Here is a 15,785-nt window from a genome sequence, read left to right as displayed (position 1 = left end):
TATTGGATAATGGGGATTCTCTTGAATGGAATGATATTGTGCCCCGGTTTTATTCTAAGTTCTATCCTCCAAGTGAAATTCACAAGGATCGGAATCGCATATATAATTTTTGGCCTCATGATGGAGAGAGTATTGCCCAAGCTTGGGGGAGATTGAAGTCTTTAATGCTCAAATGTCCCATTCATGAGCTTCCTGGTAATGTTATTATTGATAATTTCTATGCAAGACTTTCTTTTCAAGACAAGACCTTGCTGGATACTTCTTGTTCTGGATCATTTACACGCAACAAAGAAGAGTTTAAAAGGGACCTTCTTGATCGAATCCAAGAAAATACTGAAGGATGGGAGAACGACAAAGATCGAGAATCAGGTATAATTTATGATTATAAATGCATTGAAGCTTTTATGGATACTGATAAATTTCGTAATATGAGTGCTACATATGGTCTTGATTCTCAAGTTGCTGTAAATCTTTTTAAAGCTTTTGCCTCTCATTATGAATTGCCAAAGAAGAACTTTGATAAGTATCATGAACCATATAAAGATAAAATTGATTCATCTATTAATAAATGTGTTGTAGTTGAAATCGCTGATTATGTTATTCCCGAGGTTTATATTGAAAAAACTCCTTTCCCTGCTAAAATGAAGGAGTACTCTGTTATAAATAGTGCGGTTCATAAAAGTGAAAAGAAACCCGTAGAACCCGAAGAACAAATAAAAGTTGAACCTTTGTTGCAATAGTTAAAGATCTTGTGACTGAAAATGTGGAGGATGGTCATATTATTTTCTGTGAAGATGCTTCTAATATTGTTTCACATCCTAATAAACCCAAACAAGCTAGTGTTCCTATGCTATCTGTTAGAATTGGTGATCATTGCTATTATGGATTATGTGATATTGGTGCAAGTGTTAGTGCTATTCCGTATGAGCTTTACACGGAGATTATGCACGAAATTGATTCTTGTGAACTTGAAGATATTGATGTGGTTATTCAGCTGGCTAATAGAGAAACTATTTCTCCAATTGGTATTGTTCGAGATGTGGAAGTTTTATGCGGTAAGATTAAATATCCTGCTGACTTTTTGGTACTTGGTTCTGCTGCTAGTGATTATTGTCCTATTATCTTTGGTAGACCTTTTCTAAATACTTGTGGAGCTATTATAGATTGCAAGAAAGAGAAAATTTTGACTAAATTTGCTGGTGAATCTTATGAGTTTAACTTCTCTAAATTTACTAAAACTCCTTATAAAGCTGATTTGCCTAGTAATGATATTAAAATGGAGCAATGTGCATCTATTGTTCTTGTTCCTAATAATCCTTTGCAGCAACATTTGGAGGATAGCGAGAGCGAAATTTTTAGGAAAGAAAGAGATGAGCTTGAGGAAATTTTTCTTCGTCAACCTATTCTCAAGCATGATTTACCGGTGGAAGATTTGGGTACAACACCGCCACCGAAGGAAGATCCTGTTTTTGATTTAAAGCCTTTACCTGATAATCTTAAATATGCTCATATTGATGATAAGAAAATATATCCTGTTATTATTAGTTCTAAGCTTTCAGAGATTGAGGAAGAAAGGTTATTGGAAATATTGAAGAAGCATCGAGGCGCTATTGGCTACACTCTTGATGATTTGAAAGGGATTTCTCCTTCTATTTGCCAACATGCTATTAATATGGAAGATGATGCAAAACCTGTTGTTGAACATCAGCGTCATCTAATTCCTAAGATGAAGGAAGTGGTAAGGAATGAGGTACTACGACTCCTTGAAGCTGGTATTATATATCCTATTGCTGATAGTAGATGGGTTAGTCCTGTGCACTGTGTTCCCAAGAAAGGAGGTATGGATCAAGTTGTGCCTAATGATAATGATGAGCTCATTCCTCAAAGAGTAGTTGTAGGGTATAGAATGTGCATTGATTTTCGAAAAGTTAATAAAGTTACTAAAAAAGATCATTACCCTTTACCCTTTATTGATCAAATGCTAGAAAGATTATCTAAAAATACTCATTTTTGCTTTCTTGATGGTTATTCCGGGTTTTCACAAATTGCTGTTAAAGCTAAAGATCAAGAGAAAACCACTTTTACCTGTCCCTATGGAACTTATGCTTATAGACGCATGCCTTTTGGTTTATGTAATGCTCCTGCTACTTTTCAAAGATGCATGTCTGCTATTTTTCATGGTTTTTGTGAAAGTATTGTAGAGGTATTCATAGATGATTTTTCCGTCTATGGGAATTCTTTTGATAGCTGCTTGCGAAACCTTGATAAAGTTTTGCAGAGATGTGAAGAAACTAACCTTGTTCTTAATTGGGAGAAATGCCACTTTATGGTTAATGAAGGAATTGTATTGGGACATAAAATTTCTGAGAGAGGTATTGAAGTTGATAGAGCTAAAGTTGAAGCAATCGAGAAGATGCCTTATCCGAGGGATGTTAAAGGTATTCGTAGTGTTCTTGGTCATGCTGGGTTTTATAGGAGATTTATTAAAGATTTCTCTAAGATTTCAAAGCCTCTTACTAATCTTCTTCAAAAAGATGTACCATTTGTTTTTGATGATGATTGTAAGGAAGCGTTTGAAACTCTTAAGAAAGCCTTAACAAATGATCCTATATTTAAAAACCCTGATTTGAATTTACCCTTTTAAATAATGAGTGAAGCTAGTGATTTTGCTGTAGGCGCTGTCCTTGGACAGCGAGTAGATAAAAAACTGAATGTTATTCATTATGCTAGTAAAACTCTTGATGCTGCTCAAAGAAATTATGCTACAACTGAAAAGGAATTATTAGCTGTAGTTTTTGCTTGTGATAAATTTAGATCTTATATTGTTGATTCAAAAGTTACTATTCATACTGATCATGCTGCAATTAGATACCTAATGACAAAGAAAGATGCTAAGCCAAGGCTTATTAGATGGGTACTTCTTTTGCAAGAATTTGATTTACATATTGTAGATAGGAAAGGTGCTGATAATCCTGTTGCTGATAATTTGTCTAGATTGGAAAATATTGCTTATGATCCTGTTCCTGTTAATGATAGTTTTCCAAATGAACAATTGGCTGTAATAAAGGTGAGCTCGCGAGACAGTCCTTGGTATGCTGATTATGCTAACTTTATTGTTTCCAAGTATTTGCCTCCAACCTTTTCAGCTCAGCAAAGGAGGAAATTCTTTTATGATTTGAGGCATTATTTCTGGGATGACCCACACTTATATAAAGAAGGAGTGGATGGTATTATGCGAAGATGTGTTCCCGAATATGAACAACAGGAGATATTGAGTAAATGTCATGGTAGTGCTTATGGAGGACATCACGCCGGAGAAAGAACCGCGCAAAAGGTTCTACAATCAGGTTTTTATTGGCCAACTCTCTTCAAGGATGCGAGAAAGTTTATTTTATCTTGTGATGAATGCCAAAGGGTTGGTAATGTCTCCAGACGCAATGAAATGCCTATGAATTATACTCTTGTTATTGAACCGTTTGATTGTTGGGGATTTGACTTCATGGGACCTTTTCCGTCTTCAGAAGGTAACACTCATATACTTGTTGCTGTTGATTATGTTACTAAATGGGTGGAGGCTATACCTACAAAAAGTGCTGATGGTGAGACCTCTTTAAGAATGCTTTTAGATATTATTTTTCCTAGATTTGGAGTACCTAGATATATTATGACTGATGGAGGTTCTCATTTTATTCATGGAGGTTTTAGAAAAACTCTTGCTAGGTATGGTATTAATCATAGAATTGCTTCTGCTTATCATCCTCAAACTAGTGGTCAAGTAGAATTATCAAATAGAGAGATTAAATCTATTTTGGGAAAGACCGTTAATAAAACTAGAAAGAATTGGGCTAGTAAATTGAAGGATGCACTTTGGGCTTATAGAACTGCTTATAAAAATCCCATGGGAATGTCACCTTATAAAATGGTTTATGGGAAAGCTTGTCATTTACCTTTAGAACTAGAGCACAAAGCTTATTGGGCTGTTAGAGAATTAAATAAAGATCCTAAACTTGCCGGTGATAAGAGGTTGTTGCAATTGAGCTCTCTAGATGAATGGAGAAGTGAAGCTTATGAAAATGCTAAACTGTTTAAAGAGAAAGTTAAAAAATGGCATGATAGGAGGATTATCAAAAGAGAATTTAATATTGGGGATAAAGTCCTATTGTATCGGTCTCGTCTCAGATTCTTTGCAGGGAAATTACTCTCGAAATGGGAAGGACCATATGTTGTCGAGGAGGTGTATCGTTCAGGAGCAATCAAAATTAGCTCTCTCCAAGGCAATGCTACGCAAGTGGTGAATGGACAAAGACTCAAGCATTATATCTCAGGTGATTCCTATAATGTTGATGTTGATATTATTCAAGTGGAGACACCGGAAGATTTCATCAAAGGGCAAATTGACAGTCACTTAACTCGACTTTGAATAGGTAACAGTACTGGTAATGAAAAGTACGCAATTTACCTTCCGAACTATATTTTTGCTGTTTTTGGAAAATATGAGAAATTACGAGTTCGAAACGGAGTGGAAAGGACGCACGAGGGGGTGCCACCATAGGGCGGCGCGGCCTGACCTGGGCCCGCGCCGGCCTATGGTTTGGCCGCCCCGTCGCTCCTTTCCGACTCTGGTTCGATCTGGTACTTTCCGTTTGTCGTGAAAAATTTTGCTATATAATCTCCCGGACCCCTGGAGGTCCGTATATCGTGTTTTCGACGTGTTTTGTTTCGAGTTGTTTCTGCCAGGATTTGTTTCGGATCTAGAGTCATCATGTCTTCGTCGGAAACTCCGAAGGACGGCTCCAGCAAGGATGTTGGCAACTTGTACATGGAGGAGCTGAAGATGCACCCCAAGGAGTTGCTGCTCGTTGAAGGAGAACTGCAGGTCAAGGATGTCCAGGGTCCTAAAGGAGAAGGAAGCCTGGAAGACAGGATGGAGAAGTTAGAACAAGAGGTTTTCAAGTACAAGAAGATGGCTGAGCGTGAGGTGGATATCTTCCACAGGATTGTGTCTGAACTCATTGCTGAACATGAGAAGGAAACTGCAAAGCTTTGGAGCGACATCCTCTCGCTTCACGACACCACCAACAAGCTCCAAGCACAACTCTATGATTTTCAGAATCAGAACTGTGAGTATGAAAACAGGTTTAAATACATAAGCCGTGCTGCTAGTTTCAGGATCCCCGAGACCAAGACGTCGTTTCTTGATGGAGAGCCTCTTCCTTGGAAGTTTGATGACGGGAGTTCATCACCACCATCGCCGCAGGAGTAATTCATCATCGGTATTGGCATCCCCTTGGTTTGTTCCAAGCTTGGGGGAGTGCCGCGGTATCACATTATCACTACCTTTTACTTTTATTGTCAAGTAGTGTCATATCATGAGTAGGGAAGTTATCATATAAGATGGGTTGCGTTTGGAAGTATCTCTCCTTTAGTTGGTTGTCTATGTATCCCTTGGTGTGAGTTATCGTTATGGAATATTAATGAGAAGTCTTATCATTTACATATTGCACATCTTATTTTAGTTTGCAATCTTTACTATATGATTCACCTTGTTGTTAGTATTGGTATCACTTTGGGAGCATTGAATAAATCTATGTGGTTTTGGCAAACTTAGCATGGGTCAATAGCAACAACACTTTAAGGTTTAAATAGAAAAGAGAAATACCTGTAGATGTTTCATTGTCTTTCTTGTTAGCTCATAGCTTACTATTCTGAAGTAAAATTGCTTGTGCTTACAAGGAAGATGCATGATTGTTTCTATCACATGTATATTAGTTTGTTTCCCTCGACTCTTATGCTTGCTAATTAACCTTGCTAGCCAAAGACCTGTACTGAGAGGGAATACTTCTCGTGCATCCAAACCTTAACCCAAACCTATGCCATTTGTGTCCACCATACCTACCTACTACATGGTATTTTCTGCCATTCCAAGTAAATACTTCATGTGCTACCTTTAAACAATTCAAAACTTAGTATCTCTTATTTGTGTTAATGTTTCATAGCTCATGAGGAAGTATGTGGTGTTTTATCTTTCAATCTTGTTGGGCAACTTTCACCAATGGACTAGTAGCTACATCCGCTTATCCAATAATTCTGCAAAAAGAGCTGGCAATGGGATTCCCAGTCCCAAATTAATTAAACTAAATAGACACTCCTCCATGGTATGTGATTGATGGACGGCACCCGAAGGATTCGGTTAGCCATGGCTTGTGTAAGCAAAGGTTGGGGGGAGTGTCATCATCATAATAAAACTAAAATAAAAAGGCACTCCTTCATGGTATGAGATTGTTGGCAGGCACCCGAGGATTCGGTTAGCCATGGTTTGTGAAAGAAAGGTTGGAAGGAGTGCCACACAAAATGAAAATAATATGGGAGCCGCTCTTAGGAGGTTGTCTAGCAAGGGGGTTAGAGTACCTGCTACCAATCGTTGACAACAACAAACACTTCTCAAAATGTTACTTTTATTCTCTTTATATGATTGCAAAACTGAAAAAGCTCTAGCACATGATTTAATCCCTGCTTCCCTCTGCGAAGGGCCTGTCTTTTACTTTATGTTGAGTCAGTAAACCTATTTCCCTCCATCTCAAGCAAGCATTTGAGTAGTTGTGATCAAACCATTATATTGTGATTTGCTACATCATGTCTTTTATTCTTCCTTGTTTAGTACAAGTTTTATCTGAATGAATATAGCTTTGCAAGTTATCAATGACCATGAGAAGACCATTATGATTGAGTATGCAAGTTGTGCCTTATAAACTCTAACATGAGAGCGCTGCTCAATAAGATAAATATAACCTGTTAGTTGTTCTCTGACCAAGAACGAAGTTTGCCATCACCAATCATGATTTCTCATGCACCTTTACTTGTGATTACCCTATACTTGTTTCAATATGAGTTATAAGAGGTTGTCTACTATAATGTCCTGTGTGAATGAATATGATGCTTCTTGTCCGTATTTTATTTATCGACTCTTCACTCCATAAACATGTGGTCATGTCTATCGAGCTCAGTTTCGCTTGGGGACAAGCGAAGTCTAAGCTTGGGGGGAGTTGATACGTCCAATTTGCATCACTATTTTATATCATAATTTGCTGTTATTCATTGATATATTTCATATTGGGACACATTACTTATGTTATTTCATCTATTTTGCATGTTTCATCGTTATTGGAGGATCGAACACCGGAGCCAGGATTCTGCTGGAAAAAGCACCGTCAGAACGCAATATTTCGGAAGATCAACTCTGGAAGGAAATTATACCAAAAATCCTATTTTTCAAGATGACGAAGGAAGCCAGAAGGAGGAGCCAGGAGCAGCCAGGGTGGGCCCACACCCTAGGGCGGCGCGGCCCAGGCCCGGGCCGCGCCGGCCTGTGGTGTGGAGGGCCCACGACCCCTTTCGCCTCCTTTTCTTCGCCAAACCCTTCGTCCCGAAGACCTAAGCCACAGAGGGTACCTCGCGAAGAGTTACAGCCGCCTCTGCGGGGCGGAGAACACCAGAGAGAAAAGAGCTCTCCGGCGGGGAGGAACTGCCGGGAAATTCCTCCGGGAGGGGATATCGACGCCATCGTCACCGTCATCGAGCTGGACATCATCGCCATCACCATCATCATCATCTCCACCATCATCACCGCCGTCATCACCGCTGGACACCGTCACCGCCATAGCAATTTGGGTTTGATCTTGATTGTTTGATAGGGGAAACTCTCCCGGTATCGATTTCTACTTGTTGTTGATGCTATTGAGTGAAACCATTGAACCAAGTTTATGTTCAGATTGTTATTCATCATCATATCACCTCTGATCATGTTCCGTATGATGTTTCGTGAGTAGTTCGTTTAGTTCTTGAGGACATGGGTGAAGTCTAAATGTTAGTAGTGAACTATGGATGAGTAATATTCAATGGTGTGATATTTAAGTTGTGGTGTTATTCTTCTAGTGGTGTCATGTGAACGTCGACTACATGACACTTCACCATTTATGGGCCTAGGGGAATGCATCTTGTATTCGTTTGCCAATTGCGGGGTTGCCGGAGTGACAGAAACCTAAACCCCCGTTGGTATATCGATGCAGGAGGGATCGCAGGATCTCAGAGTTTAAGGCTGTGGTTAGATTTATTTCTTAATTACTTTCTTGTAGTTGCGGATGCTTGCAAGGGGTATAATCACAAGTATGTATTAGTCCTAGGAAGGGCGGTACATTAGCATAGGTTCACCCACACAACACTTATCACAACAATGAAGATTATTTAGCCGTATGTAGCGAAAGCACTAGACTAAAATCCCGTGTGTCCTCGAGAACGTTTGGTCATTATAAGTAAACAAACCGGCTTGTCCTTTGTGCTAAAAAGGATTGGGCCACTCGCTGCAATTGTTACTCTCGCACTTTACATACTCGTACTTTATTCAACTGTTACATCAAACCCCCCTGAATACTTGTCTGTGAGCATTTACAGTGAATCCTTCATCGAAACTGCTTATCAACACCTTCTGCTCCTCGTTGGGATCGACATTCTTACTTATCGAAGATACTACGATACACCCCCTATACTTGTGGGTCATCAGCAGCCTCCAGCATAACCCCGATGACGCTTGTTCAGAGGGAACCCATACTAAAATACATAAGTTTCCAGCTAAGCCTTACCCAGATTCAGGTATTGTGGGGGTACTTGTAAAATTGGAATGGTATCGCATCCGAACCCAACCATCAGTGTTTTAGTAAAATTCACCAAGTCATTCACCAGTCATATTCACCTTCAAAATCTTTCAATAGAATGACTCCTCATTCCAAGGTTTTCAAAGTCATTTCAATTCACAAGTTCCCAATTAGAGTAGTCACTTTTAATATTGAGCACTAGCCACTAGTTATGAGGGGTGCTAAGTATCTTGGAGCTTGCTAGGCTAAGTGTGATGCTCTTGTACTACTCTATAATTCAACCAAGTGAATCATAAATAAAAAATAACTTTGATAAATAAAATCAAGTAAAGCTTGTAAAGTAAAAACTTGGGATAGGTTCATAAAGTAAAATGTAAAGGTGCCTTGCTCTTGTAGAGCTTTGCACTTTGCAAGAATATAAACTTGCAACCAAAATAGTTTGCATTAGTCTAGCTTGCATTGGTAATAGCTTGCCATAATATAGCTTGCCTTGATTGGTGAGGTGATCAAAGTTCTCTTGCTCTTCCTCTTGGTAGAAGACCTCTTCCTCTTGATAGTCTCCGGTACTAGCGTCTATAAACGAATACGAGGATACAATCACCAAACAACACTTAAGTAGTCTTAATTAGCCTTAATGGCTCACACAATTGATCTAGCATCACTACTTAACATCTATTCACCAATTATTCTAGGGTTTCTTTATTTAATATTAGGGGAAATAATTTCTCTCATTGAATATTTGAATTAAGGTTTCTCTTTGGTTTGGAGAAATAATTTCCTCTCATTAAATCCTATCAAGATTTAATCTCCACAAATAATAATAAGGTATGAAATATAAGTTGACCCAGGTCAACCTTTCATATCTATTATGAGGGAGTAATAATTTAAATGAGGTGCTACACCTCATATAATTTAAAACTAACATCTAAATGATTCAAAATCTCTAAGTAACCAAGCATGAGGCTTATTAGACCAAGGTCAGTACCTCTATTTGAATTACTTAGGATCACAATTTAAATGAGAGAGAACCTCCCATACTATTTAAATAAGTTTATGTGTATGTGTTAAATGGACTAGAAATGGCTCCATAGCCATTATTTGAATCTAGTCCATGATCATGCAAAACAACTATGCTATATTTTTGCATAAACAATTAGATTATGTCAAATGTGAATTATTAGAGTTGGAATCAACTCAAAATCATTTATAGATAATTTTTAGTATTTATTTGAAGTTAGAAAAGGCCCTGCCTTGTTATTTTTATCATTTGAATTTAATTACAAATTTGGACATGAGGCCAGTGGCATTATTTAGATAATTTCATGAGCTTTCCAAATATATAAAATTGGTTAAATTTGGTGTAGTAGATTTCAAACTATTCAAAATTGAAGTGGGCAGCAGTATTGGATTTGAACCAAATAGATTAAATCATTTTTGAATTACTGGGCCACGCGGGAAAACCTAACGGGCCTAAAGGAATTAAACAGAGTAGCACGGCCCAGCAACACAGCCCGTGTGCGCGGGCCGCCTGACGAGGTGGGGCCTACATGTCAGTGTGTTTAAAACACCGAAACGGTATGGGGTGAGCTGCGCCGTTCGATTAAAAGGGCGATCGACGGATGAGGTTCATCACCTTCCTCGACACCGCCCGTCGGGGACGAAACCCTACCGGCGGCAGAGGGGGTCGTCGGCGGCGTACCTGGGCGCTGGCAGGACTCGGCGAGGCGGGCGATCGAACGAGGAGACGATGGCGAGGCAGAGGGTGGTCGCAGCAGGGCTTGGGGTGGAGGAGATCAACGGCGTCGCTGAGCTACGGTGGCGGTGGTCCGCGGTGCAATTGAGACTGGCTACTGCGCAATGTGGACGAGCGAGAGTTCGAGGAGGTCGAGTGAAGGGAGGGAAGCAAGTTTGTTGTGGAGAGTGAAGGCGGAGATGGCCTCTATTTATAGGTGAGGTGGTGACCGGCAGGTGCTGTGAGAGGTTATCGACGGCGAGGGCTGTCCAGGGCGCGAAGGGGCAAGCTAGGGGGCGCGCGAGGTAGGCGATGACTAGGCGGAGCTAATGCGCGTGAAGGGACGGCAGAGGAAGGACGGGAGCGTGCTAGCAACGTTCGAGTGTTCTCAGTACGGGTGCGGCAGAGCGTTGATGATGGCGACGGTGTCCGGGCGAGCGTCGGCCAATGGGCTTGTCTAGGAGGTAGCTGGGGGTGTGGTAATCACGCGTGCCAAGTGAGAGAGGAAGAGGAGGGCTGAGGCGACCGTGCGATGGTGTGTCCTGGCGCGTCCAGGGTGCTGCTGGTGCACGCTCTGGCGTGGCCAGTCGTGGTGACCACGTCGTGTCTTGGGCTGTGGAGTCTTCCCTTTGTCCCGAAACCATGTCTAGGGTGTTCAGCATGGAAAAGTATAGCTATTTGACATGGTGGTGTGAACCAGAGAGGGGTGGTGAGGTAGGGTGGCATGGTGGTGTCTAGCATGGCCGGCATGGGTGTGTTCTTCATCATGCCTCTACTTTAATCAGTGCTAAAGTGCTGGGTCTGATGCAGAGGAGGTACAGAAGATGGATGATCACAATTCGAAAGGGGTTTAGCCCAAAATCCAGAGGATAATAGAGTGTATGCCAAAACCAGAATCATGCCTGCAATGTGTTTGTGAAAATGGCCGCATGAAACTTTTGGTCAAATTTTGGGATTCTTTTTGGTGGATCTCATTTATATAATTAAAGAGAAAGAATGGTGGTGGTGGTGGTCATTTTGGCAAAGGTTTGTGAGATTTCAAATTTGGGGTTATCTTCTCATTAATTCAAAGTCTCCAATTGGCAATTCTCTACTGGTCAACCTGGTCAACATTAGCATGTGTGGTCAACATGAAAGTTGTTCACCTTCATATGGTCTTGTATGACATGGTCATAGTTGACCAAGTTTGGTTGAAGAAAAGTCAAAGCCAGAGGGGTAAAGAGGGGATCATGTTAAAAATCACACAAATGACCATCATCACATGTGAGATGGTTTTGAGTTTTGCTTTGATTTGATTTTGGTTTCTTTGATGCAATTGTGTTTGTTTATCATATATAAGAGTTTTACAAACAATAGATCAAGCAATGGTGGCCTTGGTTGAAGATTTGCAAATTTGGCTAAGTGTATGTGAGTGAATTTTGGGGATTTTCTCCCTATTTGATTTCTCCCCATTTGAGTTGACTTTTGTTGACTCTAATGTGGTTCTTATTAGTTTAGAAACATTTTCCAACCATTGAAACCAATTCAAATGGTCTTGTTCAAAGATTTTCAAAAATAGCCATAACACATAAGAGGTGATGTGTCAATTTTCCTTAATCTTGTAAATTGTTCCCCTTGCTTTACTTGGACATGGGTTAGGGTCAATTTAGTATTATATTAGGTTGAGAGATGGTTTTACATCAAGTGGTCAAGGTTTAAAGGCTTAGGGCAAGAATTGGGTATTATGGCTATGTGACACATATGCCTCTATGCATATGTTGCATTTGAATTTTAATTTGACTTGGCTTGACCCAAATGGTGTTGTTGAGTGTTGAAATGGTATATAGGAGTGATCCCACCATTCACAACATGTACTAGGGTCAATATTCTTAATTTCCCAAATTTGCACTTTTCTCTCATATGCCTCTATGCATATTTTTAGTTTCTTTTTATTTTCTTTGGTTTCACTTTGGATTTGGTTTGGTAAGCCTTAGGTAAGGTGTATGAAGGTTTTCCAAACCTCTAAGCAAAGTAGAAAAGCTTAGGGTAAAGTTTTATAAATATAGCCATAGGCACATATGCCTCTTTCTTATTTAATTTCCTTTTATTTCATTTTAACTAGTATGGTGAAAAGAGGGGGTGAGGTTTAGGGTTTAAGATTATTTCAAACTACTATAACAAGCAATCCTGGCAATAGCACAAGGATTAAGCAAGATCACTATGTATCCCACTTTATTTAATAAAAGTTTTTGTTGGTTCCAAAATTTGGAACTAGGGAAATTCATTTGTTTTGTTTTGAAGTTTTGGGATGTTACAAACCCTTCCCCCTTAAACAAATCTCGTCCTGAGATTTTAAGAAAAGTTAGGTTCCTAAGAGAGATTGAGCGTTTTATTAACAGGAAGACATACTTGGCATGGTCTGGGGTGCTTCCTGAGCTTCAGTGGCAGTCATGTGGTAGAAACGACCGTTGTTGTTGTTCTGATTCCTTCTTCCGGCAAAGCGGCGCTGTTGCTCAGCAGGTGCTGCGGTATTGGCGGCAATCCTGGCAAGCTTTTTGGGGCACTCATTGGAGAAGTGACCCACAACTCCACATTCATAGCAGTTGACGGTGGACTTGTCTTTGGGAATTACGGGGGTAGCATTGCTTCCAGTCCTTGGGGCAGTATTGGGGTTGTTGTTGTTTCCATTGTTGTTGCTGTTGTTGGGGTGGTTGTTGTTGTTGTTGTGGTTGTTGTTGTTGTTGTTGTTGCCTCCGGGCTTTGGGGGTCCTCCGTTGTTGTTGTGGTTGTTGGGGCGATAATTCTGGGCAGGGGGCTTGTTGTATCTTGGGTTGAATCCTCCAGAGGAGTTGTTGCGGTACTTCTGGGTATGGTGGGGTCCATTCTGGTTCATCATTCTGCGCTTGCGGTTCTCATTGGCCTGATGCAGCTTTCCTTCCATCTGTATGGCTGAGTCTACCAGGGCTTCTAAGTCAGCAAACGGAATGTTCACTAACACAGTCTGCATCTCATCATGCAGTCCGTTCAGAAATCTTTCCTTTCTCTTCTCATTGGTGTCGGTCTCATCCGGGGCGTACCTTGACAGAGTGAGAAACCTGTCGCGGTATTCCACCACGGACATTCTTCCTTGCTTGAGTTCACGGAACTCGTCTCTCATCTTCTTGATCAGTCCTTGGGGCACATGGTATTTGCTGAATTTCAGCTTGAAGTCTTCCCATGTCATCATCTGTCCCGCATTCATTACACGGGCACTTGTCCACCAGGCTCTGGCAGGTCCTGACAGGTAGTGGGTGGCGAACAGTACTTTTTCTGCGGCTTCAACTCCCGCAACTTCGAGGTTGTTCTCCATGGTCTGGAGCCAGTCATCAGCATCGAGGGGCTCTTCAGTCTTGTTGAATATCGGAGGGTTGGTGTGCTGAAAGTTCTTCAGCTTCGACCCAGGGTGATCGTGGTTTCCATGGCCTTGATTGTTCTGAGCTATCTGTTGCAGTGCGGTAATGTTGGCTTGGCGTTCATCTCTCTCGACTTCTCGGTCTGCCATCATCGTCTGCAGCAGTTGCATCATGGCATCCTGGGTGGCGTTGCGGGTTGGTGGGGCCATCTAAACATTGATGTAGATGATAAGATAAGAGGGAAATTTCTATGGTTTGTTTTGTTAAAGTTTAAAAAGTTCATAATATTGAAAACTTGAGTAGTGTTGCGGGGGTAAAAACCAACAACACTTTTTCATTCATACCAGGCATCATACATTACAAAGCTAACACACCGTTGGTTTGAAGAACCATTCATCGCTCTACGATACAAGGGGATCCTGATACAACTCACACATACGAAAGTGCCTTAAATGAAACTACTCTTCAGGGGGGAATACTTCGTCTTCACGGGTAATGTGCTTGGCGAAAAGCGAGGGCGTTGTCCAAATCCCTGCGGGTTTTGTACAGCCTGAAGTCCTGATGTGCTACATAGTGGTTCATCTCCGGGTGTGGGGGCATGGTCATCGATCTTCCCATGGAGTCATGTCTTGGGTAGTAGATGAAGCGAGTGTTCTTGATCTTGTTCTCATTTTGTCCACACAGACGGAAAATTGCTTCTTGCATAGCTCTGACTAGTCCTTCCTTCCAAGTGTTTCCCGTTACAGAAAACCAGATGGTTTCCCATACCGGGGCTCCAAGCTTTCTTCGTAGATCAGTAGAAACTTCCCACCGAGGTGGTTCTCCGGAGTGGTTGTTGAGGGGTATTCCGAAGAACTCGGGATACGGGTGTCCTAGATAGTCCACTAGTTGCTTCAAGTCTTTCTCGAACATCAGGTTTCCTCCGTGACCAAGCTGATAGAACTCCCATTTGTACTCCATCTGTGAAGAATTATGATGAGTAAGTTGGAGAAGTGTGTCAAAATTTTAGGTAATAGTATAAGAAGAAAAGAGCATAACTTTCTTATTTTGAAGAAGATCTCAAGGATAAGAGTGAGAATAGGTTTTCATAAATAGTCACTTCATTTGTTTTGAAACTAAATTTTTCAGACGTCCATTCTAACTAGGGTCTCCTAAGGTCAACAATGGCTCTGATACCAACTTGTCAACACCCGGATTTTTAAGTCCAGATGCCTATTATGCCATTCCTCGCAATCCCAGGAATATTGTTTTTGCGAGACATAATAGATTGATATCACAACACATCATTCATTACATACCATAATCGTCTTACAAATAAAGGATCACATGATCCAGTCTCATTACAATAATAGAAGTTCTATTTATTCATTACATAACACATAGCGGAAGCGAAAGTAGCGTAGTAGTAGTCCATCTATTCCACAGGCAACTGTTGACGTCAGGAGTGGTCCTAGTTGTCGTAGACGTCCTGCTGTCCTTCTTCCGGGTTCTGGTACTCGTCTTCATAGTCTGGCCATTTGAATAGCCAGGGACACAGCCATGAGTACTTTAAAGTACTCGCAAACTAATACTAAGGTAAAATACTATCAACTATAGTAAGGGGGTTTCTAAGCTCTAGTTTCATTTGCATAAAGCCAGTTTTATTTCGTAAACACTTTAATAATCAAAAACCTTCATTTGCTCAACTAACTCAAGTGGGAACATTAGTGTCATTCCCACAACTCAGTTGTGATTCAAAGTCAAAGTCACCTTTCAATTCAAATCACAAGTCACCATTCATATTTTTAGAAAAGTTCTGATGACGGAACAGTATGGCCTTTCCAACTGTCCATGACCGAGGACGCGGCTATTCGAATAGGTTTAACTCTGCAGAGGTTGTACACTTGTGCCACAACAATTGCAATAGTTCGTCAGGTAATCGGCCTGATTTATCGTACGCAGTACGCAAACTACCAATCCTAACCTTTCATTTACATACTCTAGTATAGGCACCTCTCCCCATGAGCTTGGCCTCCCAGTGAAAACACGCGGTCA

The sequence above is a fragment of the Lolium perenne genome, chromosome 6, assembly GCF_019359855.2.
Source record: "Lolium perenne isolate Kyuss_39 chromosome 6, Kyuss_2.0, whole genome shotgun sequence".
In the NCBI taxonomy this organism is placed as follows: Eukaryota; Viridiplantae; Streptophyta; class Magnoliopsida; order Poales; family Poaceae; genus Lolium; species Lolium perenne.
This window is presented reverse-complemented; position numbering follows the sequence as displayed.